Here is a 24,299-nt window from a genome sequence, read left to right as displayed (position 1 = left end):
AGAAGTTTAAAAACTAAATGTTGACTAAGAGTAAAATAAATCTTTTACTGAGTTAAAAATTTATGTTCAAATTAATAATCTAGAAACTAAGGATTAATAAAAAAGGAAATCAATTTCAATGACATATGTTAAGATAAAAATGGATGTTAATTTTACTTTGTTATAAAGTATTTTTTATAAATATGTTATAAAATATTTTAAATATTATTAGAATCATTTGGAGCTTTTAAGTCCTGAATCAGTTTATTTCAAAGTATTTTCACAGGTCCCATATTTCAGCCAATTGATGGGCATGTCTGTTTGTATATGGCATGTATGTTGAATAAATTTTCTTATACCAATACCAAACTCCCACTCCCTCTAAGTATTTTCCCACCATAATGCATGTTTAATCAAGATATGCACAAACAGGTTAGTGAAACTTTTATGATTTCTGTAATTACATGCAATAACGAAGATGGAAATGATTAAATAATTCTGCCTTTACTGTTTGTCCTCCCAAAGATTCCTGCTTCAAGTTGATGGGCTCTTCTTCATTTCACTGTTTTTTTGGAGTAACCTTCAGTAAATGTCCTTTTTTCCTGCATTTCCAGCATTTCTAATTTTGCACCATCACTGTTGATTCCATTCAAATTCCATTTCAATATTCATTTGGGGATATTGCCTGACTTGCTTCCACTATAGCACTAACAAGTGAATTGGTCAAACTAGTAAGTTTCTGGCCCATTTGGGGTGATCAGAGTTCTGAGAGCTATCCAACAATACTTTAGGGTAACCTGTCTCTGTAGTGGACCTGTGCTTCAATTTTTAAGGGAGAGAGGCAGGAAGGTAGGTGCAAAGGAAGAAAGGAAAGCAGGATAAAAGGAAGAAAAAAGAAAAGAAATGAGAAGGAAGAGAGGGAGGAAGAGAGAGGAATACAAGAGAAGAAAGGAGAAAGGAAGAAAGTAAAGATATAGGAAGAAAAGAAGAAAGGAGGGGTGAGAAGGCAAAATGAAAGAGGGATTGTTTATATGAGCACTAGTGATACAGAAATAAGAAAAGGAGACAGTCCCTCCTCTGAAGAAGCTTGTGTTGTGATTGGAGAAGATAACACATAAAAGGGAGGTGGAAAAGGAGAAAGATGTGTTTATATCAGTTTGAGGCAATAGGCATGGAGCAAACCAGAGAATGTGCTGAGAGAGAAGTGAGTAGCATAGCTAAAACTTATGATATATTAGATTCTGGTCAATCTTCAGAAATCATAAACACACACACACACACGCACTGGGTAGAGTAATTCTCAAGAGACATTGAATCACAGTTAATTTTCTTCATTTTGTGGGTCATATGATCTACAGTTGGAAGGATCCTTAGAAGCCATCTAGTCTAGCCCCTTCATTTTACATCACAATTATTATGTTGTTGATGGTGAATGTAGTAAGAATTTATATAGCATTTCAAGGTTTGCAAAGTGTTTTGCAAATGTTATCTCATTTTCTTCTCCTGACACTGAGATAGGTAGCATTATTATTCCCATTTTTATACATGAATGAACTGAGGCAGAAGAGTTTAAATGATTTCCCCGGTATTGCATATTAGTAAGTGTGATGGTCTTATTTGGACTCCAGTCCTCTTAATTCTAAGCCCAGTGTCTATTGGGTGACCAAGCTGCCAAGTGAGTAAACAGAAACCAAGAAAAAGGAAAGGACTTGCTCAAGGTTACTCAGTGAGTTAGTAACAGAGCCATATGGTCTTTTTTTTAAATTTTATTTTAAGCTTCTTCACAACACGTTCTGTGAATCATTATTTCCCTAATATTCACCACAAATATTTATGCTTGTATCATGAGAACAGAATAGAATCTTGAGAGTTAGACCTGGAAGGGAACTTAGTAGTCATCATGATCTTAACCTCCTCATTTTACAGATGAAGAACCTGATTCCCAGGGAAGGGAAGAAATTTGGTCAAGATCATAAAATGAGCTTGTCAAAGATCCAGAATATCTTTCTCCCCCAACTTTTAAGTACCTTAGCAGCTAAATCTGTGGTTATAGCTTTTTTCATTTCCATAACATCCACTACAGGCCCTTAAACTTTGTAGGACCATAGAATCATAAGGGTTTTACAAATAGAAGGGGTTTTAGAAATCATCTAGTCCAAGCCTCTCATCCTACAAATGGAGAAACTAAGCCTCTTGCAGAGTTTAAGTGTTTTACCCATGGCTACTTAGGTAGAAGGTAGCAGACCCAGGATTCCAAGAAAGGAAGATACTCTTTCTCTAACATTCTTCCCATGATATCACGGTCCTTCTCAAGCTAAATACATATTGATTGAGGGAACAGCATGTATTCTTTGGAGGGGTAATATTTTTTATTTTGAAGAAAACATAAATATAATGAATTCTTTGAAATTACTTTAATGGCCTCAGTTTGATAAGATGTAATCTTTTTTGTCAGTAATCACAATTTCTGCTTTGGTTCCAAGTATGACTTATTTCATAGAACATCTTAGCTTTCATGAACCATTTGTCTATTCAGTCATTGTCTTACCAAGGTGTCTTTTTTTGCTTATTAAATAGCTGGAATATGAAAGAATGAAACCCAGCTTTAGTTTTCTTCCATTATTAGTGAGCTTACTAGCTTTCCACTATTTTTTTTAGGATATTTTGATGTTGCTTAAGAAGAAGAAACAATGAATCAGAATGTGACTCTACTCAAACTGTTATTATCTTTGGAGTAATAGCACTTATTAACTTCTCAACAGAACCTGTAGCCTCTAATGGAGCCTAGCCCCTGACTTACATACCACAGGGAACCTTCAGATGTGTGGTTTCTATGATTCTACATAGAGGTATCAAATAAAGAATGAAAAGAATTCCTGGCCTGTTACTGGTGATTTTGACTTCCATGGATGTGTAGTTATACCAAAGGAATAAAAGAAAACACCATAGTAAAAATGACATGACTGAACCATTTAAAATAGCAATCTCAGAATTTTCTCCCAATTATCTAATTATTATCAATCCAAGAGCAATTCCTGTAGCTCAGTAGGATGTTCAGGCAGTGGTTTTAGGTAGAGGAACTGCAGTGAAAAAATTTTCCTCTGAATTGTCCATTTTTCCAGCACATAGCATTCACTTATTTCACCCAGCAGAAAGATTTTGAGCTTGAATTATCTTGGACAGCTAGGTGGTGCAATGGATAGAGTGTCAGCCTTAGTTAAGGTCAGAAGTCCCTAAGTTCAAATCTGACCTCAAACACTTACTAGCTGTTTGACCCTGGGAAAGTTACTTCACCCTGTTTGTCCCAGTTTCCTCATTTGTAAAATGATCTGGAGAAGGAAATAGGAAACCACACCAGAATCTCTGATAACATAACACCAAATGAAATCATGAAGAGTCAGACACAACTGAAAACACAACAAAATCTTCAAATCATGAACCTGTGTTCAAATCCCTCATTTTACTGCCTGTGTGACTTTGGGTAAGTGACTCAAATTCTCTGGACCTCATTTTCCTCATCTATAAAATAAAGAAGTTGAACTCAGTGACCTGTTGGTGCTAGATGATGACACTATGGTTTTCTCTTTCATCCAGTAAGGGAAGATTTCTGCCTATATTTATTTCTTTGCATCCTTTTCTTTGCCTCGTACATGTTTCCTTACATTTCAATCTGTGAAATCCTTTGGAACTTTCATTTGATTCTATTTCATAGCTAGAAGGGACATTAGAAATCATCTCTTACAGCCCCTTCATCTTACAGATGAAGAAACTGAGTCTCCAAGGGAAGCATAAACTTAAAGCATTACAGTGAAAAAGCCGTTTAACATCCAGGAAAATTATTTTTGATTGGATTGGTTTCCTTAAGGGCATAGCATAAGATGAAGAATGGTATGAAAATAGAACACATTTTAGGAGAAAAATCATGATCAATGGTTTCATTAAATGTCTCTTAATATGAAAAGGTTTCCCTGTTACTAGTTTTCCATTCCCTTCAAATTTTTCTTCCTTTTTCCCCCCTATATCTGATCAAATTAATTTTTACAGTTGTGGGATAATGAGCAGTCAAAGAAATGTCTGGTAACAACAAAAAGGTGTTTTATCATGATGACAAGACAGAAATTAAGAAGGAATGAGATACTAGAGTGGTTCAATTCAGTTGAGCCTGGAAATCAAATTCAGGGTCTTACAAAAATAACTTTTTGATTCATTCATACCAGAAGTAACAAGAAGAAAATTAATAGTAGGCTTACATTTTTTCTTGCTAGATTTCATGTCAGAGCTGAAAGATGAGCTTCTCTGAAATCTCAGCCTGAGACTCCCATTATATCTTCACAATGCAGCCCTTTCTCAAGACAAGTAGCAAAGATAATTCTAAATTTGTTTTGTTTCTCATGGAGACAAAATAACATTTTTCCTTCTTCCTGACTTCACTTGTCAACCTTTCTTTGACCAAATATCTGAATTCAATTCAATTCAATTCAACTCTAACACAGAAACTTATGGAGGTATCCCCTAAGCAGATTTATATTAACCTGATTTTTGATCTGCACATCAGAGATTCAGATCGAATATCACTATAATCAGTTACAATCATTACATTACTGACTAGCCTACTTTTCTGACTACTCTTCCTGAATTACATTTTTAAGCCATGTAATGCCTTGTAATTCATTATTGCATAAACAATAACCTATCCATGTCTTTCCCTTTTCCCCCATCTCCTTTTGTCTCCCTCACTATATCTTTCAATTTTCCTTTTGCTTGTCTAATTTTTTGATCCTTTGAGGAGTGTCATGTACCATGATACAACCATATGCCAACTATAAGAAAATTTTGCTTTTAAAGAAATGTTTTTCAGAATCATGGAGCAGCTCAAAATCATTGAAAATATTGCACAACTCCCAAAATTTATTCCAGCATGCTCTCTTTGTTCTTTTTAACTGTGACCTGAGTTCATTTTCCATGTGAAAAGTCTACTACTCCGTTTATATGTGCTGATGTATTAACTTAATGAGTTGTCTGTCAAATTTTCTTTCTGACTCTGGGTAATATACATGTTTTGTTTCATTAAATTTTCCCCAAAGAATAGTAAACCAAGTTTTTTTTTTTTAAGTTGACATACTATAGTATCCTAAGATTAAATGCAAAATAGTACATTACCATTTCTGAATATAAACACCATTTGTTAGGAATCACCCTACTCTTAAAATTCTGTAAAGGATGTCTCTGGTGTAAGTATTGAATACATTTGGTGAGCAAATGTTTCCTTGCTTTGTGCCTCTACTTCATTCAAGTGTTTTTTATAATTAATTAATACATAAAAATTATAACAATTTTATATATTTTTAGATCGTGCGGTCAATAATCTGACTCTGAACAGATGATCTGCTTTAATAAATGGCCCAGGAAAACATATCTATTTTCTGCTTACATTTTCATCAGGAATAAACTTGATACATTTTTAGATCATTCTCAAAAATTTGAAGGGGTTTCATTTTTAGTCTAAAGACTTTTTATCTTGCAAAGGCCACAAGAGCTTTAGCTTTGACATGGTCGGTTTTTAACCAAGGTCTGTTCATTCCTCCTTAGGCAACCTGGTGGTGTCCCTCTCTCCCACTTCAAAGGCTCACCATTTTTGTTTCAGATTTAGTGCCAATACATGATCAGCTTTAACCTACTGAAACTAAGAACTAATTTCAAGTGATAATGACCCTCAGCCTTTCTGTTAGCATGGTTTACCACTTCCCCTGACTTAAAAATATTTTATAAAAGAGCCAACACAAGCATAGGCATACCTCCCTATTGACATTTAAGGAAAGAGAATCAAATGTTCTGATCCTCTGTTTCGGGAAGTTTCTCAGAGCTTTCTCACCCAGACCTGACATGAAGTTGATGTCCTCTTAAGAAAGTCTATTCTGGAAAGGGGCTACCTTTCATTTTCATTTCATATATTCTTTCTTTTGATATATTGTGAAACCTGAGTGATGGAAATTCATGTCAAAGTTGTTCAACAGTTAAGCCCAGCGTGGTGCAATTTGCTTGACTCCATGTAACAACTAAAGTGACATGCCTGCAAAAAGGGAGCAGTTCCTCCAGTGATTATGATTCATTGGGATGTAAGCCTAGCTAAACACGTGCTTTGTAGCAATTACTATAGGTCTGAATATATTCTTCCTGAGGATGGAAGTGGTTTGGAGCAAGAGTGTTCTGTGGTTCAGAAGATACTATTTTTCCAACTTTCATTCTTTCTATATCTCTTAAGAAAATATGAGTTTTAGAAAAAAAGTCTACAAAAAAAGCTTATGATTACATACTGCTGATATCCGTGATTATATTAAAAAAAAACCACATTGCTATTTTCTGTGATTTAAAAAAAAAATTGTATCTTTCCATCCTTAAGATACTTTGAAAATGTATCCACCAGTACTTCCAAAATTGTATCACTTCCATCACACCTTTCTAATTTGTATACTTCATCTGTTCTAAACAATTTTTGTGACTTTGTCTTTTGAAATAAAATATCTGCTTCCTCATATTCCTCACTGAGGAATGAGATATTAGAATCCAAAACTACTATCATTGACAATGAGATTATATCCGTATAGAAATGAGAGTAAAATTGCCTGGCTATTTATTGTGTTCCTATAAGTTTTAGCTATAAGTTTTCTTGAGCTGATCTTGTTAAAATTAGTTTTTCCAAAAACCTTCTGAAAATCAATTATCCATATACTTTTTATTGTTGTATCTGCTGTCCTATCATACAACTCTGCTATTTGAAATATTTTACCATTCTACACCATGATGTTTTGTAAATGAACTGGGAACACTAAATAATTATTGTTTTTAGCTTCTTCATATCTCTAAATAGAAAGGAATGTTATTTTTATTTTTTGTGACTGAAGTAGTTTTGATACTTTTTTAACCTTGCTTTATGGGGAAACTGCTTTATATTAGTTATATTTCTATAAAATCAAATGGTGTTTTTTAGGTCAATGGTTATAGTTCATTTTTTCTTTCTTTTTTTGAAGAGTAAACCATTTTTAAATAGTTCAGTTTTGATCCCACATGTATTTGTGGATTTTTTGTTTTTATGTTTTCTTTGAATTTCATATATACTTCTTATTTTTATGCTTTCTTTGAATTTTATACTCATTTATTTTCACAAGTTAATGATCTGATTGCTAAAAGTAGTCAATTTTTTCTTTTATATTGTTCTTTGTTGGATATATTGAGTGATTTCTGACTCTCTTCTTTAAATAACTTCACAAAATTTAATGGAAATGTCACTTGGTTAAGGTTCATTTTCTATTTTTAAAGATTTTACGGCTAGATATACCCAAATAATTTGTTATCTTGCTGCCAAACCATTGATATCTGCCATCAGTAATACTCAGATAGCATAATCAGTCTTTCACATAAACTATCCATACACAAGCCTTTCCACCTTATAGTCACCAGATCTTAACTGGGATAGCCTTTGAGAATTCAGGATAACTACCATATTACAGTAAGGCATCAGAGTAGGACTTCTGGGAGCTTTTAATATCATTGGGTCTCAAAATGTTCATTAAATTAAACCTAGCCAAGAGTTGGAAAGAAAAAAATGAAAGGATGCATTGTGTCCTATTTTCACATTAACTTCCACTATTTTTTTGGAAAAACGGTGGAACAAAATTTTTTATGGATGTGATGAATCCAGAAAAGCAGGAGTAAAAATTCTGCTGTCAGACTCAGACAAAACAAACTTACACACTTCTAAATGGAACTGGAAAAAAACATACATTTTCGCAGAACAACATGGAACTTAAAAAATATATATTTGTAAATAAAAAATTTCCTCAGTTGTATGTAAAAATAATTTTAGCAGTATTTTTTAAAACTTTGAGTTGCAAATTCTTTCCTTTCCTCCCTGCCCACCTTCCTTTCCATCGAGAAGGCAAGCAGCTTGATATGTTACATATGTGTAGTCATGCAAAACACATCTATAATAGTCATTCTGTGAAAGAAAACATAGACAAAAAAAGCTCCAGAAAAAAAAAGTTTTAAAAAACTATAACCTTCAATTTGTATTCAGACAGATAATTCCTTAAAGATTAGAGTGGAGCAAGTGAAAGCTAATGACTTTATGAGAAATCAAGAAGCAATAAAACAAAATGAAAATAATGAAAAAATAGATAACAATAAGATATAACTCATTGGAAAAATCACTGACCTAGGAAGTAGATCCAGGAAAGATAATTTAAAAATTATTAGACTACTTGACAGCCATGATTACAAAAGAGCCTATACATCAAATATGGATTTCTGACCTAGTAAGACCTTAGCTATCATCAAGACTGACTTTTTAAATTTTATTTTATAAATGAAGGAACAAAGGCTAAGAAACTTGTCCAAGATGACACACCTAGATTGTCCATTTTCCTATATTAATAGTATGTACAATCTGACCTTTAACAGTATCTCATTTTTTGGTTGCTTTCTTTTCTCTGTAGGGAATTTTGTAACAACAATGTGAGTAAGGAAATAAAATAGACTCAGGAAAGCTTTTCTAAAGGAATGGATATCTTATTCTTAAAAGCACTTTGGCCTCTTTATAAGAAGGGCACTAAGGAAGTGCCAAATATTTATCATTAGAATGTACAGTATTTATATTGACATCTTTCAGGGAAAGAGATATAATAGTATATGTAGAATCATCAAGGATACCACTTTCAGGCAGTGTTGTCTTAGGAGCTTATGGGAGATGTTCAATATCAAGGTCAAAGTTATTGAAAGCTGGGGAGCAGAAAACACACTTGTCATCTTTGATCCTTTCTTGAACTCATATCTTAGAAGTCAGAGAGTAGACACCCCAACTTAAAATGGTCTTAAAAGTACATATGTAGGGCTGCTTAGAACTTGAAACAATTTGATATAGAAGCTTTGCTGCACATGGTAAATAGAAGTTCCTATGCTACTTTAGAATGTTCTTCAAAAAAAGGACAATGACTTTTTTTTTTCTCAATATGTAACACTAGCTAGTTATGTGTCCACCAAGTCACTTTACTGTTTTTTAAGTCTCGGTATTCTATTCCATAACATGCAGCTAATAATGCACATGCTATTTACTTCACAGAATAGTTTGAGAAGAATTTTTTTAATCCTGAAATTGTAATAGGTAATGTGAATTTGCTCAACATGTTTATCATTCTCTTCAGAATTAAGAGTTTTTGTTTTGTTTCATTTGTGTGTGTGTGTGTGTGTGTGTGTGTGTGTGTGTGTGTGTGTGTGGAGTTATTAAAGTCTTTACTGGAGATCTCCCAGAGTTGCTTGCTCTTACTCTAAGGAGCTCTCAGCATGTGCACAAAAGTTAACATGTCAATAGGGTGAAGTTAGTGTGATGGAGGTAGGAATACTCCACAACTGGATTGGGTCAGAAGATATTATAAGATAATAGTAGGAGGTTGAGCCAAATAAATTTTAAAAAAGAAGATTAATTCTCCTTCCTCAGGAAATATTATTGCAGCATTTTATTATGTGAGACTTGGACAGAATAAAGAAGGGAAAAAAAACAGGACAAAGCAATTACAAGGTGAATGTTAAGTACAATAGCAATTATGATTATGATTAATAAACATAAATGTTTCTATTCTTAACATTTAAGTAGCACTTTAAGGTTTACACATCACTTTATGCATATTATCTCATATAATCCTCAGCAATGGCTCTATGAGATAGGTGCAATTAGAACCTAAATCTTACTCATGAGAAAACTGAGGCTAAGAGAGATGCTCAGGACCTTGCTCAGCATCACACAGTAGGTATTTAAGACAGGATTTGAACTCGGATTTTCCTAATTCCAAATCCAATGAAGACATAGCTACTGTTAAAATAATAAAGAGAATCACAGATTTTTTTTTTTAAATTCACAGAATGTCAGAGTCAGAAGGAAGCTCAAATATTCCTGGACAAGAAATTCCTCTACCACAAGAAATCCCACTACCACATGGTATCAAATGAAGTTAAAGTCCATTTCTCAAAGGGCAGAAATCATCAAACTTTTTGACCTTAGGAGCCTTTTGCATTATTAAAAATAATGAACCCTCTCCCCCTAGAGCCTTTGTTTATATTGAATATATGAATATTTGCAACTTAAAATTAAGCATTTTAATATCATTATGAAAAGAGTTTTGATCTCACCTGCCCATTAAAGGATTTCAGGGACCTTTAGGACTCCTTGCACACACTTTGAGAACTGTTTTCCTTAACCCATTCCGTTAGTGAGTAGATTGAAACATTAGTTAATTTCCCTTATAAGTGGCCAATATCTTGCTTCTTTTCAACTAAAAGCCATTGTTTCTCTTTCTTAATCCTAGAACCAAGCAAGAAAAGTCTAATCTTTGTTTCTCAGGGTCTTTTAAGTATTTTCTTCTTCAAGTTAAACATTTTTATCTTCTTCGATTCATCTTCAGTCCTTCAGAATCCTGTTTGCCCTCTCTGATTGCTCTCCAATATGTCATTCATCTTTCTATAATGCCAGTTTATCAATGTCCTTTCTTTTCAGAATTCAGCACAACATAGTAGGCTTGTAACCTCTCTGGTTCTGGACATTATACTTCTAATTCATTAACATTTTTGGCTGCTAAATGACACTGTTGGTACATATTTGAATTTAATTCCTTTAAAACTCCATTATCTTTTTCATACACACTGTTATCTACCAATTTGAAAAGTCAGCTTCATTTTTTTTTTAAATTTCAATTTTTTATTATATTTTCAGTGTTCTACAATCACTACCATATAACTTAGATTTTTTTTTCCCTTTCTACCCCTCCTTTCCCCTCCTTTCCCCTCTTCCCCCTCCCTCCCCAAGATGGCATACAATTTTATATGGCTTCTACACATACATTCCTATTCCACACATTTTCACCATAGTCATGTTGCATAGAAGAAATAAAATGAATGGGAGAACTCATATAACAAACCAAAACACAATACAAAAGAAGATGATCTGCTACATTCTGCGATTGAATTCCATAGTTCTTTCTCTGAATGTGGAAAGCATTTTGCCTTAAAAGACCATTGGGAATTTTTTAGGTCCTTGCATTACAATGAAGTTCTAAGTCTCCCAGAAAAAATCTTTGCATACCATGGTTGTTGCTGTGTACAAAGTTCTCCTGGTTCTGCTCCTTTTGTTCAGCATCAGATCATATAAGTCTTTCCAGGCCTCTCTGAAGTCTTCCTGTTCATCATTTCTTATGGCTCAATAGTATTCCATTACATTCATATAACCATAATTTATTCAGCCATTCCCCAATTGATGGGCATCCCCTTAATTTCCAGTTTTTGGCCACCACAAAGAGTGTTGCTATAAATATTTTTGTATATGTGGGACCCTTTCCCATTTTTATGATCTCTTGGGGATATAGTCCTAAAAGTGGTATTGTTGGGTCAAAGGGTATGCATATTTTCATAGCTCTTTGGGCATAGTTCCAAATTGCTATCCAGAATGGTTGGATCAGTTCACAGCTTCATCAACAATGAACTAGTGTTCCAACTCTCCTACTTTTTCTCCAACGTTTATCATCTTCCTGTTTTGTCATGTTAGCCAATCTGACAAGTGTGATGTGGTATCTCAGAGTTGTTTTGATTTGCATCTCATTTTTTCATATGACTATAGATAGCTTTAATTTCTTTCTCAGAAAACTGCCTGTTCATATCCTTTGACCATTTATCAATTGGGGAATGACTTATATTTTTGTACATTTGACTCAGTTCTCTACATATTCTAGAAATGAGGCCTCTATCACTGACATTAGCTGTAAAAATTCTTTCCCGATTTTCTACTTCCCTCTGAAATTTGGTTGCATTGAGTTTGGTTCAATAAATGTCTTTTTTTAAAAAAAAATATTTATTTCTTTAACTTTTAACATTCATTTTCACAAAATTTTGGGTTCCAAATTTTCTCCCCTTTTGTCCCCTCCTCCCACCCCAAAACACTGAGCATTCTAATTGCCCCTATCACCAATCTGCTCTCTCTTCTATCATCCCTCTCTGCCCTTGTCTCCATCTTCTCTTTTGTCCTGTAGGGCCAAATAACTTTCTATATCCCTTTACCTGTATTTCTTATCTCCTAGTGGCAAGAACAGTACTCGACAGTTGTTCCTAAAACTTTGAGTTCCAACTTCTTTTCCCCTTCCCTCCCCACCCCTTCCCTTTGGAGGGTAAGCAATTCAATATAGGCCAAATCTGTAGTTTTGCAAATGACTTCCATAGTAGTCGTGTTGTATAAGATTAACTATATTTCCCTCCATCCTATCCTGTCCCCCATTATTCTATTCTTTCTTTTGATCCTGACCCTCCCCATGACTGTCAACCTCAAATTGCTCCCTCCTCCCCATGCCCTCCCTTCCATCATCCCCCCCACCCTGCTTATCCCCTTATCCCCCACTTTCCTGTATTGTAAGATAGGTTTTCATACCAAAATGAGTGTGCATTTTATTCCTTCCTTTAGTAGAATGTGATGAGAGTAAGCTTCATATTTTTCTCTCACCTCCCCTCTTTTTCCCTCCACTGAAAAGTCTTTTGCTTGCCTCTTTTGTGAGAGATAATTTTCCCCATTCCATTTCTCCTTTTCTCTTCCTAATATATTTCTCTCTCACCACTTAATTTCATTGTTTTTAGATATGATCCCATCCTCTTCAACTCACTGTGTGTGTGTGTGTGTGCATGTGTGTGTGTCTGAGTATGTGTAATCCCACCAACTACCCAGATACTGAAAAGTTTCAAGAGTTACAAATACTGTCTTTCCATGTAGGAATGTAAACAGTTCAACTTTAGTAAGTCCCTTATGACTTCTCTTTGCTGTTTACCTTATCATGCTTCTCTTGATTCTTGTGTTTGAAAGTCAAATTTTCTTTTTCAGCTCTGGTCTTTTCAGGAAGAATGCTTGAAAGTCCTCTATTTCATTGAAAGATCAATTTTTCCCCTGAAGTATTATACTCAGTTTTGCTGGGTAGGTGATTCTTGGTTTTAGTCCTAGTTCCTGTGACTTCTGGAATACAGATATTCCACGCCCTTTGATCCCTTAATGTAGAAGCTGCTAGATCTTGTGTTATCCTGATTGTATTTCCACAATACTTGAATTATTTCTTTCTAGCTGCTTGCAATATTTTCTCCTTGACCTGGGAACTCTGGAATTTGGCCACAATGTTCCTAGGAGTTTCTCTTTTTGGATCTCTTTCAGGAGGTGATCTGTGGATTCCTTGAATACTTATTTTGCCCTCTGGTTCTAGAATCTCAAGGCAGTTTTCCTTGCTAATTTCATGAAAGATGATGTCTAGGCTCCTTTTTTGATCATGGCTTTCAGGTAGTCCCATCATTTTTAAATTGTCTCTCCTGGATCTATTTTCCAGGTCAGTTGTTTTTCCAATGAGATATTTGACATTATCTTCCATTTTTTCATTCTTTTGGTTTTATTTTGTGATTTCTTGGTTTCTCATAATGACATAATGTCATTAGCCTCCATCTGTTCCATTCTAATTTTGAAAGAACTATTTTCTTCAGTGAGGTTTTGAACCTCCTTTTCCATTTGGCTAATTCTGCTTTTGAAAGTATTATTCTCCTCATTGGCTTTTTGAACCTCTTTTGCCAATTGAGTTAGGCTAGTTTTCAAGATGTTATTTTCTTCAGCATTTTTTGGGGTCTCCTTTAGCAAGGTATTTATTTGTTTTTCATGCTTTGCTTGCATGTCTCTCATTTCTCTTCCCAGTTTTTCTTCCACCTCTCTAAATTGATTTTCAAAATCCTTTTTGAGCTCTTCCATGTCCTGAGCCCATTGAGTGGGCTGGGATACAGAAGCCTTGACTTCTGTGTCTTTCCCTGATGGTAAGCACTGTTCTTCCTCATCAGAAAGGAAAGGAGGAAATACCTGTTCACCCAGAAAGTAACATTCTATAGTTTTATTTTTTTTTCCCTTTTCTGGGCATTTTCCCCACCAGTGACTTGACTTCTGAATATTCTCTTCACACCCACTTTGCCTCCGGATCCTCCCAGCCAGCGCTTGGGTTCTGAGATTCAAATGCTGCTTCCCAGCCTCAGGACTTCAGCGGAGGCAGGGCTGCTATTCAGTGTGAGATCAAGTTCAGGTGCTCAGGTGGGGGCAGGGCTGCCTCACGGGCTCAGTTCCCTCAGGGGGTTTATGCAGAGACCTTCAACAATGGATCCTGGCTCCTGCCCGCTTGGGGAGCCCAGGTCTGCTCCCACCTCCGCTGTTGCCTCCCAAGGGGGCCTGAGTTATGGGGGCACCCCACTCCCCTTTGGACCTGCCAAAGAGACCCTCTCACCTACCCTTGTCACCTGTGGGTGGAGGGACCCCCGTGGCTGCTGGAGATTCTGTCCCTGAAGCCTGCTCGGATCTGTTCCTCTTGGTGCCGCATGGCCAAGGCAGGTCTGGGCTCGGCTGCAGGTCCGCAGCACAAAGAACCTTTTGCAAGAGGTTTTCAGGTCCCTCTGGAACAGAAATCTCCTCCATTCCATTGTTCTGTGGCTTCTGCTGCTCCAGAATTTGTTGGGAGTTTTTTTTACAGATATTTTATGAGCTGTGGGTTCAGAGCTAGCGTATGTGTGTCTTTCTACTCCGCCATCTTGGCTCCACTCCCCAGTCAGCTTCATTTTTACTACATTATAGAACTTTACATTTATCCTTATTAATTTTATTTCATTTGGTTTTGGCTCCACATTCTGACCTTTTCTGAATACTGTCATCCAAACATGTTATCTATCCCACCAAACTTTTAACATCTATAAACAAGTCAAATGACATAGGACAAAGAACAAATCCTTGTGATTTGTCTAGGGTCCTCCTAAATTGACACTGAGGCACTAATGATTAACTATTTTTTCAGTTTCTCCATTCAATCAATTCAAATCACATTTAAATGCACAACTGTTACTGAGTCTACTTCTTTCTTGTAGAGTTCTGTAGACTGAGGTTTCTGTATATCCACATTTGTTACATACATATAGCACATAGAAAGGCATGAGTAGTAAATCTCTAGCCTACCTTTGTCTAAAGAAACATTGATTCCTATCAACAGGGAAAGAGAAGAAAGAATGAAGCTGCTCATGCTGTTCTCCCTAGAAATGCAAGAGTACCAGACTGGAATTATATTTACTTGTCCCACTAATTGTTCTTTTTCTCAAGGTTTAAATCATATTCCTTAAAAGGGGTGGACCACCCCCAAGGTATATCTTCCAGCTTGAGTCTTTTGCACCAAATGTTTGTTCCAAAAAAGAAAACACTTAGTAAAGAATGAACTCCTGTATCCTAACAAATAGTCAAAAGGAATTAGAAACACTATACAAATTAGAACAAGCAGACAATTCACAAAGTGAATGTGTTCTCCCATTGGGAATTAAATCTGTCAGTTTCTAGAAAAGAAATGATGCCTAATTTCTCCCCAGCAGGGCATCAGTGCCACTTGTTCCCATGTGGCAGATTGAGTAGGTGCTCCACAAGGCAAGTGGACTAGGTTTCTCCATTAGACTTTTAAATTTCTTCTCTGAGTACAGATGATCAAATACTGATTATATAATGAATGTGTGTATGTTCAGAGGTAAATTTGTAGGTTTGAGATATACTGGATACTTTGGTAAAAACTGACTAGTAGTGGAGGAATTTCTTAAACAGAAGTCAGTTCCCAACAAGAAGGTGAACCTAAGCCATAGGTGGAGTGCCAGAAAATATAGACCTGTGAGGAATTGTTGGAACAGAGCAGAGACCATGAGAAATGGATGCTGTTTTATAATAATTTCCACACTTTATCTTTTTATAGTTTTATTTCTCCAACTCCTTGGGAAGTATGATAGCAGTTACAAGTCACGTAATCCAGTATTAAATCTTTCTTTCAAGGCATACTTTTGGGTCATGTGTGAGTTAAGCTTTTTGGTTTCTTATGTTTGTAGAGAAAATGAATACTTTTTCCATACCTGATTGTACACTAAGTACTTTTCTATTCCTTCCCTATGGAAATCTTAAAGATGAAAAAAGGCTAAGACACTGTAATAATAATTTAAATGGAAAGATCTTTCTCATTTATTAAGAGGCCCATGTGACCTGCTTGAATCGCCTGGAGGTGTGGTAGGAGGAGCTGGCTGAACAGGTGGAACAAGAAGTGTGGAGCAGAACAGGGAGGAAGTAATGGATTGAGGTCCAGGCAGAGGACCAAGGATGTAGGCAGACAGGTATGACAAGGCTCAGGCTCATGAATATTTGCTTGTAAGAAGGTCCTGGAAGATAAGGGGAGGCATTGTCCCATAAGGTGATTATGTTTACTAACTTCTTGGTCACCATGACAGATTTTGCTTTCTGGTTCTGGGATTTGGCTTTTTGGTGTCTAAATGAATGTTTTTTTTCTGCCTTCTATATGGAGTTTTTTAGACTTTGCAATTGACAACTGCACTGCCATATTTATAATCACTACAAGTGCTGTGAATATTGCCTTGAGGATACAGATACAAGTGTTTTCCCATGGTCTATCAGGGTAGGAGAATAATGCGAAATATAGTACAAGAAAAATAGCCATGCTCCTCTCAGGAATAAAACCTGTCACTTTGTGAGTGGGTTCAGAGCAAAAGAGCCCCAAATTATGGAGGGATAGGGTAGAGTGGTGAAGTGCCAGGGTTAGGGTAAGGGTGCACATATATAGGGTTTTATATGTGTATAAGTATACATGTATGTACATATATTTTTATACATGCATATAATTTAAATCTTTCTATGTAAAAACTTGAGGTGAACATTTGCATGACTTATTAAAATATAATTAACTATATATTTACTTATCTTTGTTTATGTTGTATTCACTGAAATGTAATCTCTCTAAAAGTAGATTCCATTTCTTTTTTTTCCTTTGCATAAAATAGACATAGAATAGGTATTTATTGAGTTGAGATAAAGAAAAATGTAATCAGTGGGTCTTACACTGGGAGAAAATGCCCTGGAATTCCACATTCTCTTTTTCCTCCCTCTTTCTCCTACTGTCCCTCATTACTCATTTCCCTACATTTTCCTCTGCTTTTACTCTTTCTCAACTTTTTCTTTCCATCTATTTCTCTCTCTTAAGATAAACGTATTGGGGCGGAGCCAAGATGGAGAAGTGAAAGCAACGACTCACCCAAGCTCCTGGAAAAACTCCTCTGGATATCTCTAGGGGGAGAGTCTGACCAGACTTTGGAGGTATAGAATCCAGTGGGTGACGAACTTTGATGGATTCAGAGCCCAGGTTGGACTGGAGGGTCCACGAGAGGGATCTGTTCCACGGGGGTAAGACCCTGGTGCACAGCGTGGTCGGTGTGACAGGGCGGAGGGGACCTGAGGGGCCCGAGAGTGGCGGGCGAGACCAGCGGAGCAGGAGATAAGCCAGGCCGAGCCAATGAGAGCCGCTGAGTGCTAGATATCAGCGCAGCAGCCCTTAAAACCTTCAGCCTGAAGACTGGACTTCGGTGGGTCAGCTACTTGAACTTCCAGGAGTTGGAATGGCGGAGTGATCAGTAAGTGCTCTCTCCTCCCCCCTGATGACCATGAGGGAACCATAAAATTCCTCCCCAGATTAATCCTGGATCAGTGGGAACAGTAGAAGGGGGCGGGTGGTCTCACAACACCAGAGGCTGGAAAAGTGGCAAGGGGGGATTCTTCCTACTGTGGCGGAGGCGATCTGGAGGGACAGACGACCCAGGGCAGAGAAAATTTGCACTGAGACCCAGGCAAGCCTCAGAGCCGGGAGACAAGCCCCAGGAGGGGCGGGAACACGCATTAACTTCTAGGCGTACCCCAGCCCTCCAGGGGAAAAGGGAAGACAATAGGGAAGCTGGGATCACCATCCCCTGACCTTGCCTTTGCCTCACGTCAGCTGAGGAGATCTCCTGAGACCAGACCACCCCTCCCACACACCTAACAAGCTAACCCCAGGGTTGATCTGGGAAACAACAACAACAACAACAACAACAAAAAAAAAAGCCTGCTTTCAGCCTAGACACACAGCAGCCCAACTTAAAAGATCTGTATCTTCTGACTGAAAGAACCAACAGCTACAACACTCAGCCAACATCATGAATCGGAAAAAGCAGACGAAAAGTGAAAAAAAAAATAGAATCTTTCTATGGGGATAAGGACCAAAACACAAACACCAAAGAGGTCAGAGCTGAGACTGTACTTCCATCTGAAACCTTAGATGGGACTATGAATTTCTCGCCAGCACAACTAGATTACCTGGAACGTCTGAAGAAGGACATAAATGAAAAACTGGCCAATGATTTTAAAATTATAAAAAAAGAATTCACTGATGAGAACATCACTCTGAAAAAGAAAATTGAAGAAATAGAAAAGGAAGTTCAAAAATTAACTGGAGAGAATAACTCCCTAAAAGGAAGAGTTAATCAAACGGAAAAGGAAACCCAAAACCTAATTCGGAAAATTGAACAGATGGAAAAGGAAACCCAAAACCTAACTGGAAAAATTGGTCGAATGGAAAAAGAAATACAAAAATTAAATGGAGAAAATAGCTCCTTAAAGGGAAAAATTGGTCAGATGGAAAAGGAAATGCAAAAGCTAACGGAAGAAAACAATACGATGAAGATTAGAATTGGGCAAGTAGAAACTAATGACTCAATGAGGCAACAAGAATCAGTCAAACAAAATCTAAAGAATGAAAAGATAGAAGGAAATGTAAAATATTTAATTGGAAAAACAACTGACCTGGAAAATAGATCCAGGAGAGAAAATTTAAGAATTATTGGCCTGCCAGAAACCCATGATGAAGAAAAGAGTCTGGACAACATCTTCCAGGAAATCATCAAGGAAAACTGCCCAGAAGTACTAGACTCAGAGGGCAAAATAGTCATCGAAAGAATCCACCGTTCCCCTCCCGAAAGGGATCCCAAACTCAAAACCCCAAGAAATATAGTTGCCAAATTCCAGAGCTATCAAATGAAGGAGAAAATACTACAAGCAGCCAGAAAGAAACAATTCAAATATCAAGGACACACAGTCAGGATCACACAGGACCTTGCAGCTTCTACATTAAAAGATCGAAAGAACTGGAACCCAATATTCCGTAAGGCAAAGGAGTTGGGACTTCAACCAAGGATCAACTACCCAGCAAAGTTCAGCATAACATTTCAGGCAAGGAGAAAGTCATTCAACGAAATAAGGGATTTCCAGAGCTTCCTGACCAAAACACCAGAACTCAATAGACAATTTGATCTTCAAATGCAGGTCTCCAGAGAATCATAAAAAGGTAAACAGAGGGGAAAAAACAAAAACAAAAACTTGCTACTCAATTAGGGCAAACTGTTTACCTCCCTATAAGGGAAGATGATACCTGTTAATCTTGAGAACTGTGCATCTATTATGATAAAAGGGATATATGTAGAGGGAACGGGCATAAAGTAAATGATGTCATGTCAAAAATATGATTTAAGTATGAGAAGGGAATGTAATAGGAGGTGTGGAAAGGGGGAAGCAGAAAATGGCAAATTATATCACAGGAAGAAGTACAAAACTATAGTAGAGGGAAGGAGGGGAGGGAGATGAGCATTGTTTGAGAGGTACTCTCATCTGATTTGTTCAAAGGAGGGAACAATAATCTTAAGTAGATAAGCCTAACTAGCTCTATAGGTAGTAGGAGGGGAAGGGGGAAGAAAGGGGAGGGTGACTAAAAGGGAGGAAAGAAGCAATAAGAGTAAAGGGGAGTAAAAGGGAGGGGGGGCTAAAAGAAGGAGGGGAAGGCTGCAGGAGGAGGGGGAGAAAAGTGAATACTATTGAGGAGGGGAAGGGAGATGGGAGAGCAAAAAGCACAAATGGTGGGAAAGAGGTTGGAGGGAAATACACAGATTGTAATCATAACTGTGAATGTGAATGGAATGAACTCTCCCATAAAACGGAGATGGATAGCAGAATGGATTAAAAGCCATAATCCAACAATATGCTGCTTACAAGAAACACATTTGAAACGGGGAGATACACATAGGATAAAGGTCAAAGGATGGAGCAGAATATATTGTGCTTCAGCTCATGTAAGAAAGGCAGGAGTAGCAATCCTAATCTCAGACAAAGCAAAAGCAGAAATAGATCTAATCAAAAGGGATAAGGATGGAAACTATATCCTGCTAAAAGGCACCATAGACAATGAAGCAATATCATTACTAAACATGTATGCTCCAAGCGATATAGCATCCAGATTCTTAGAGGAGAGGTTGGGGGAGTTGAAGGAAGAAATTGATAGCAAAACTATACTAGTGGGGGACCTCAACCTCCCCCTCTCTGAACTCAATAAATCCAACCTCAAAATAAACAAGAAAGAGGTTAAGGAGGTAAATAAAACTCTGGATAAGGTAGATATGATAGATCTTTGGAGAAAATTAAATGGGAACAGAAAGGAATATACCTTTTTCTCAGCGGTACATGGAACATTTACAAAAATTGACCATGTACTAAGACATAAAAATCTCACAATCCAGTGCAGAAAGGTAGAGACAATCAATGCATCCTTTTCAGATCATAATGCATTAAAAATTACATGTAATAAAAGGCCATGGAAAGAGAAACCAAAAATGAATTGGAAACTAAATAATCTAATTCTAAAGAAGGGTTGGGTTAAAGAAGAAATCATAGAAACAATCAACAATTTCATTCAAGAGAATGACAATAGTGACACAACATACCAAAACTTATGGGATACTGCAAAAGCAGTTATTAGGGGAAGTTTTATATATTTGAATGCTTACATAAATAAAATAGAGAAAGAGGAGATCAATGACTTGGGCTTGCAGTTGAAAAAGCTAGAAAAAGAACAAATTGAAAATCCCCAAGTAAATACCAAATTAGAAATAATGAAAACCAAAGGAGAGATTAATAAAATTGAAATTAAGAAAACTATTGAATTAATAAATAAAACCAATAGTTAGTTTTATGAAAAAACTAATAAAATTGATAAACCTTTGGTCAATCTGATTTAAAAAAAGAAAGAAGAAAACCAAATTACTAATATTAAAAATGAAAGGGGTGAACTCACCTCCAATGAGGAGGAAATTAAAACAATAATTAGAAACTACTTTGCCCAACTTTATGCCCACAGATTCAATAATCTAAATGAGATGGATGAATATTTTAAAAAATACAAATTGCCCAGATTAACAGAAGAGGAAGTTGAATACTTAAACAACCCCATCTCAGGAAAAGAAATTGAACAAGCCATCAATGAACTCCCTAGGAAAAAATCTCCAGGGCCAGATGGATTCACAAGTGAATTCCATCAAACATTTAAAGAACAGTTAATTCCAATACTACATACACTATTTTTGAAAATCGGGGAAGAAGGAGTCCTCCCAAATTCTTTCTATGATACAAATATGGTTTTGATACCCAAACCAGGAAGAGACAAAACAGAGAAAGAAAATTATAGACCAATTTCCCTAATGAATATACATGCAAAAATTTTAAATAAGATTCTAGCAAAACGAATACAGCATCTTATCACGAGATTAATACATTATGATCAGGTAGGATTCATACCAGGACTACAGGGCTGGTTCAATATTAGGAAAACTATTAGCGTTATCGATCACATCAACAACAAAGCTAACAAAAACCACATGATTATCTCAATAGATGCAGAAAAAGCTTTTGACAAAATACAACATCCATTCCTACTAAAAACATTGGAGAATGTAGGAATAAAGGGAACTTTCCATAAAATAATAAGCAGTATCTATCTAAAACCTTCAGCAAGCATTATATGCAATGGGGATAAGCTAGATGCATTCCCAATAAGATCAGGGGTGAAACAAGGTTGTCCATTATCACCACTATTATTCAATATGGTACTAGAAATGTTAGCTGTAGCAATTAGACAAGATAAAGATATTCAAGGAATAAGAATAGCCAAAGAAGAAACTAAGTTATCACTCTTTGCAGATGATATGATGATTTACCTAGAGAATCCCAGAGATTCAAGTGAAAAATTACTTGAATTAATAAACAACTTTGGCAAAGTTGCAGGTTACAAAATAAACCCACACAAATCTTCTGCGTTCCTATATATTAGCAACAAAGTCCAACAGCAAGAGATAGAAAGAGAAATCCCATTTAAAGCTAGGGTAGACAGTGTAAAATACTTAGGAGTCTACCTGCCAAAACAAACCCAGGGATTATATGAACACAATTACAAGACACTTTTTGCACAAATAAAGTCAGATTTAAGTAAGTGGAAAAACATTAGTTGCTCATGCATAGGCCGTGCTAATATAATAAAAATGACAATCCTACCCAAATCAATATACTTATTTAGTGCCATACCGATTATACTATCAGACAATTACTTTCTAGAGCTGGATAAAATAATATCAAAATTCATTTGGAAAAACAAAAGGTCCAGAATATCAAAGGGGCTAATGAAAAGAAATGCTTGGGAAGGTGGCCTAGCACTACCAGACCTCAAACTCTACTATAAAGCAGCAATTATCAAAACCACTTGGTACTGGCTAAGAAACAGAGAGGTAGACAAGTGGAATAGACTTGGCACTCAAGATGCAGTAGGCAAGCAGTATAGCAACCTTCTGTTTGATAAACCCAAGGACCCCAGCTTCTGGGATAAGAACTCATTGTTTGACAAAAATTGCTGGGAAAACTGGATAACAGTGTGGCGGAAATTAGGCATAGACCCATACCTGACACCGTACACAAGAATAAAGTCCAAATGGGTACATGATTTAGGTATAAAGATTGATACCATGAATAAACTGGAGAAGCAAGGAATAGTGTATTTATCAGATCTATGGAGAAGGGAAGAATTCTTTACTAAAGGAGATATAGAATGCATTATGAAATGCAAAATGGATAACTTTGATTACATTAAACTGTGAAGTTTTTGCACAACCAAACCCAATGCAACCAAAATCCGGAGGGATGTAGGAAATTGGGAAAGAATTTTTACAGCTAAGCTCGGGGATAAAGGCCTCATTTCTAGAATATATAGAGAACTGACCCATATGTATAATCATACAAGTCATTCCCCAATTGATAAATGGTCAAAGGATATGAACAGGTAATTTTCAGAAGAAGAAATTAAAGCTATCTATAATCATATGAAAAAATGCTCTAAATCACTATTGGTTAGAGAGATGCAAATCAAAACAACTCTGAGGTACCACATCACACCTATAAGATTGGCAAACATGACAGAACAAGAAAATGATAAATGCTGGAGAGGATGTGGGAGAGTTGGAACACTATTTCATTGCTGGTGGAGCTGCGAGCGCATCCAACCATTCTGGAGAGCAATTTGGAACTATGCCCAAAGGGCTACAAAAATGTGCATACCCTTTGACCCAGCAATATCGCTACTAGGACTATATCCCCAAGAGATCATAAAAATGGGAAAGGGTCCCACATGTACAAAAATATTTATAGCAGCACTCTATGTAGTTGCCAAAAACTGGAAGTCAAGGGGATGTCCATCAATTGGGGAATGGCTGAATAAATTATGAATGTAATGGAGTACTATTGTGCCATAAGAAATGATGAACAAGAAGACTTCAGAGAGGCCTGGAAGGACTTATATGACCTGATGCTGAGTGAAAGGAGCAGAACCAGGAGAACTTTATGCACAGCAACGACCACAGTGTGTGAGAGTTTTTTCTGGTAGACTTAGATTTTTGTAATAACACAAGAACTTCTTACAAAAAAAAAAAATCCCAATGGTGGTTCTCAAGGCAAAATGCCTTCCACACTCAGAGAGAGAAATATGGAAGTCACTCACATAATGTAACAGATCATGTTTGTGTATGCGTATGTGTTTGTGTATCATGTTCTGATTTGTTATACGATTTCTTTCATTTATCTTAGTCTGACTACATAGCATGACTATAGTGAAAATATACTCAATAGGAAAGTATATGTAGAATCTATACAGAATTGTATGCAGTCGTGGGGAGGGAGGGGGGAATGGGGGGTAGGTGGGGGGGATAAAATCACAATTGTATGGCAGTGATTGTTAAACATTAAAAAATAAAAAAATTAAAAAAAATTAAAAAAAAGATAAATGTATTAATGTGGGAGGTAATATGGTAATATGAAATTTATACTGTCTGATTTTGGAGAGAAAGGTAATGTTAACATTATTTTACAAGTGTTTTTCACTTGATATATAATAATATGGACTACTTTTAATAGCAACACATTCAAGTTTAAATAAAATAACCAAAAAGCAAAGAAATTGAGGACTTCAAATTATGCTAAATGACCTTTGAGACCATAGTAGTTTTTCTGAAGTTATTACAGC

Source organism: Notamacropus eugenii, chromosome 1, assembly GCF_028372415.1.
Source record: "Notamacropus eugenii isolate mMacEug1 chromosome 1, mMacEug1.pri_v2, whole genome shotgun sequence".
NCBI lineage: Eukaryota > Metazoa > Chordata > Mammalia > Diprotodontia > Macropodidae > Notamacropus > Notamacropus eugenii.
Note: the sequence above shows the minus strand (reverse complement) of the source record.